The 5,003-nt window shown below is 41.7% G+C and overlaps 1 long non-coding RNA gene across 1 annotated transcript; it reads right to left on the bottom strand.

The window, feature by feature from the left end:
• Positions 1-6: 6 nt before the first annotated feature.
• LOC116082498 lies at positions 7-4,717 on the bottom strand. The gene is made up of 3 exons (XR_004115337.1): positions 4,584-4,717; positions 3,430-3,569; positions 7-132 (listed from the first exon to the last, which is right to left on the bottom strand). It is a non-coding gene; the product is annotated as an uncharacterized LOC116082498 (long non-coding RNA).
• Positions 4,718-5,003: the final 286 nt, after the last annotated feature.

The following is a 5,003-nucleotide window of genomic DNA, read 5'->3' as shown; positions in this document are numbered from 1 at the left end:
GTGGAAATGGACAGCCTGGAACTAGTGTCTGTGGATGCTGGTGGTAAGTCTGCTTGACAGAAATCCATGCATGGAGTTTCCTCGTCCATGTCTTCCACTGTAACAGGTAGGAGATGGGATCACCACAATATACTATAAGTAAAAAAAAAGAAAAAGAAAAACAAAACAAGGTCTAGGAGACAAGTTTATGGCTTTCAGTTTCTACATCATGAAAATCATAGCTACCTCAAACATCTTAATGTTAGAGCTCTTTTTTTTTTTCCTTTTAAGCCAGCTCAAGCCCCAAAACAGTTGAGGAAGTATAAGAAAATCAGAGTTGAAATATGTGGATACTTAGAGGTTGAAACAAAGACCAAAGACACAAAGATGTGGTGATTTGAAAGGATGAACAAGTCTGACCCTTGACCTGTATCACCCATAGAGACGATAAAAAGCAATGAGATGTGAGAAAAAAGCAAGGATGAGTGACATCCATGGGAACCCTAGGTGTGCAGATGATGCAAACTCATCCTCTAGAGAGTTGATGATTCTGAAAGAAAAAGATTGCTTGAATCATAAACACCAACATTGATAAAAGGTTTTTAAATATGCACACCACCTGCTTTTTTCTAGCTGCTACACACTGGGTGTGATAATCAATTCTGGATATTAAAAGCATGCACAGTGATCAATATAGTCACCAGATGGAAAGAGTAATGAAATCTCTGTCATTAAGGATGGTTCAGGACCAACAGATTGCATGATGGATCTTACCTACTGGCCTTAGAGTATAGTTGAGACTGATTATCCTCAATCTGCTTTACCAAAGAGAGAGGAAAAGCTCATTCCACATATTGTCTATAAAGCCAGAAGTACCTGATGTGGAAACCATTACGCCACCATATGTGCATGCACACACACTCAGACACACACACACACCCAGACAGACACACATATACACACTCAGACACACACACACACCCAGACAGACACACATATACACACACACACACACACACACAGAGAGAGAGAGAGAGAGAGAGAGAGAGAGAGAGAGAGAGAGAGAGAGAGATACAGACAGACAGACAGAGACACAGACACTGAGACAGAGTTCTTGATAAATATCCATGTGTACTGACATTATGAGATTCCTTGGTAGCTCACACAAAGCTCTACAATGCATGACAAAGTTAATGCTTCATGTTTACAATGAGGTTTACAGTTCAGCAGGGAATCCTAGGATAATTCCACGTGGAAACTCATTGACAACATTCACGTAAGGCCCTCAAAGGAAGAGGCCCATCCCAAACCACAAGAATAAAATTTTCTCATTTTCTGAAATAGAAATAGACATAGGGATTGTTGTCTGTTATATGCCAGTTCCAGAGATACAGTTAGCCTAACTAGAGCCATGGATCAGTAAGTGGAGCCTTAATTGACATGAGAACTTTTTGGCACATGCCAGAGGCAGCTACAATGTAACAGAGCACATGAAAATGATCCCAGGTCATTGTATACATCTACACAAGTGTCACACTCCTTACTTTACCCATTTAAGGTTGAAAATAAGAATAAAGAAACCAAAGTAAAACCTGGCATTTTTTAAAAAATGATTTAAACAAAATCAACTCATAAGCAGAAATCCATGCCTTAAGCCAAAGCATTAAATGCATGGATGAGAAAGAAAAATAGATCAAAAAACTGAAATCAGCAAAGAAGAAAACTGCCAATGTCTACGTCTAAGAGATTAGAAAAGTCCAAGTTTATTAGGATGACTCCTGGGGTCCAACTGCTTTTTATCCAACAAGAATTCCTCTGCAGTATCAAGACAAGCCCTTCCTCACACTACAGTGCCTTATATGAAAAAAATTCAATTACTTCTCTCAAAGGTCTTTTGTGTGTGTGTGACTTCACAGCAAGGAATGGACCAGTGACAGCAGGGAACAACCCAAAATTGTTTCTCTGTCCATCTCTAGGGACTGCATAACTTTTGTCATGACTGTGATTAAATCCTTAACAAGATGGAGCTGAAGGGATGAAGGATATTGTCTCCCTCCAGGCTCTCAGAGGACAGGGATGGATGGCGGTTGGAGAAACTGGTGACTTGGAACGACGCGTCTGAAGTAGTTAATTATGTGGCTTTGGCAGGCCCCTACTGCATCTACTCACCCAATTTCTCCTGCTGCTTTCCACAGTCCTGGGGTTTTATGATCTCCCCAGATAGCATCTCCTACTGACACATGAGAAGGTGTGAAACCATCCACATCCAACCTTGAGGAGGACATTTTGATGTTAATAACAATAAGCCCCATAGTAACAAGGAGGACTGACTTGGGAACTCTGTGCTAATCTGGCTATGACTGGGTATGTCAAAGATAGAGTTATAGAATGAATGTATGGGTCTGCTGCAATTGTAGGATAAAAGGACAAAGAAAACCCACCAATCCCTGAGCTTCAAAATCAGGCCACATAGGAATCCCTCCAATCCCAGGCAACCTTGGAAAGCTCTGCCTCAACCCCTCAAGAAATCCTATCTGAGCGCTGCCTTCTGCTCAGTTCCCTGCTGCTTCTTTCCTAAGCAGAGGCAGTCGCTCTCCTGGGTTTTCCCTGTCAATAACTCTCTTACGTGAGGTTTGTTGTGCAGTGTGACTTCCTGATATTCCTTGGCTCCTGATTGCTGGGATACGTCTCTGAGCAGGGCTCATTTACACTGCACCATTTACTCCAACAACCTCTGTTAGGACCCTGATACTCTCTAAGAAATTTGACTCCTACAGACATGGTCTCTACACTTGTGATATTCAGTTCCTTTATCTTAAGCTTGTATAGATGGTCATCTAAAGATGGTAGCCCTCCTAGACACTGAAATGCTGTAATGAAATGGGCTGTACTTCATGCTACACATGGCATGGTATCTGTTGGTCTTTTTGCAGGGCATTATGGTGACTGAGAGCAAATGTAGAAGACAGTTACCATGATAGAAGCATATTCAAGCTGGTCAAAGCTTACAGGAGATAAGAGCACAGGAAGAAGTACCCTTGGTGATGAAAAACCTTATTTATTTATTTATTTATTTATTTATTTATTTATTTACATATTGTCCATACTAATAAAGCTGTTAAAGCCAGAAAAATTAAATTTAAAAATGTCAAGGAATCATGCTTAAGAATAGAAATGTGGGCCGGGCAGTCGTGGTGCATGCCTTTCATCCTAGGGATGAAAGACTTGGGAGGCAGAGACAGGCCGATTTCTGAGTTCGAGGCCAGTCTGATCTACAGAGTGAGTTCCAGGGCAGCCAGGGATATACAGAGAAACCCTGTCTTGAAAAAAAAAGAAAAAAGAGAAAGAAACAATAGAAATGTGGTGCTAGTAAAAAAGAAAAGTAAAAGCACAAATTAAACCAAGAATCAATTAAGAGATATAAACCAACAAACCAGGAAACAAACTCACTGTTTGGGGGTCAAAGCCCATCAACAGAGTCTGGTTTTAGGAGGTCAAGAATATCCAAGTTTCTGTGGACCAGCAGGTCTTCAGCCAACCAAGCAGCCAGTGCCCTGTGTGGACGGAGTCTGCACTCTTCACAGTGGCTTCTGTGAGGTCACACACAATGAACCAGTCACAGCTCTTCACAACCAAACATAATAATAAAGCATGACCTCCTTTTCTGTCTCCAAGCACAGCATTATTTTTCTTATTGCTATTCCAAAAATCTCCAAGAAGCACCCCGTAAGGTACATAGGTTTTACTGTGCTTCAGGTTCTCTGAGCGCAGGGAAACCATGGCTGGGTCTCAGGAAGATGGGTCTGAAGCAGCTGCTTCCATGATTTTGGCATGTCCCATGGCATCTAATGACTCAATTTCTCCTGCTGGGTACCTCTACCATGGGGTTTCCCAACGTCTAAGCAGCCCATCCAGCAAGGGACAGAATTCAGAGAGGTGAAATGGTGTGACACTTTTCACACTCAAACCTTGAGGGGGATGTTTGGACCTTAATAAGCAGCAGTAACAACAAGAATGGACCCAGTGAGCTTTGGGCCAACCTTGGGTAGAGATTATTGGTTGATGGTTAGAGACTAGTTTCTTCAAGATCCTTTTCGCTCAGACCCTCAAATTCTCTAACCACTCTAGGTACTATAAATGTCTACCCTCATGATACACAATTCCTATTCCTTACACTCATGGTTATGGCAATCGAAGAATGGTGGTAGGTCTGTGACAGTGTGATGCCATGAGGAAATGAGCTGTTCCTAGAGATTCCTCAGAGCAAGTAGCCCCATGAGTGGCATGGTGTCAGGAGAAGATTCTTAATGTGATAGGGGGATTTTTAACCACAGGGAAAGGTTGAGGGAAATAGCAAGCAGGCAGGTAAGAGTCAAACTCATGGCGAAATCAAATGCCTTAGTGTTTACAGCTAATATTGATGAACAAAAGTTCTAAGGTAATGAAACATTCCAGTCTCCAATATGTAAAAGGAAAATGGATACATACTAATGGAAAAATGGTTGATAATCAAAATAAACTGAAGCATATGATCAAGCTAAATCTAAAACAATGAACAGTAAGTCAAAATCCAGGCACAAACCCCAACCAGGAGGCAAACTTACTGTCTTTAGGTCAGTGGCCATCACAGATTCTCAGTTCTAAAGTTGGAAATAAAAAAGAAACTCTTAGGACCAAAGCCCTGAGACCAAGTGCTCTGCAGCTAACCAACAGCTTAACTTCAGTGTAAGAAGATCAAGCAAGGCCCAGAAGAACCTTATAAGGGTAGAGTAATATTCTTTCTCACAATGGCTCCTTGTGAGGTCAGGGAGCCATGGGCCAATCACAACTAGCCAAAACCTACCATCATTTTTTTTGAGTTCTCTTCTCCTGGCTCCTCTCAAATTAATGTCAAGGGTCAACTTAAGAGATACAGATGTCATTTTGGCTCAGGCATTCAGAGGATCAGTTCCACATGGTGATGGGCTCAGCTGGTGACACTGGCAGCAAGGTATGAGGCAACCACTTTTATTGCATTGACAGTC

The sequence above is a fragment of the Mastomys coucha genome, unplaced genomic scaffold (assembly GCF_008632895.1).
Source record: "Mastomys coucha isolate ucsf_1 unplaced genomic scaffold, UCSF_Mcou_1 pScaffold7, whole genome shotgun sequence".
NCBI classification, from domain to species: Eukaryota; Metazoa; Chordata; class Mammalia; order Rodentia; family Muridae; genus Mastomys; species Mastomys coucha.
This window is presented reverse-complemented; position numbering and strand designations above follow the sequence as displayed.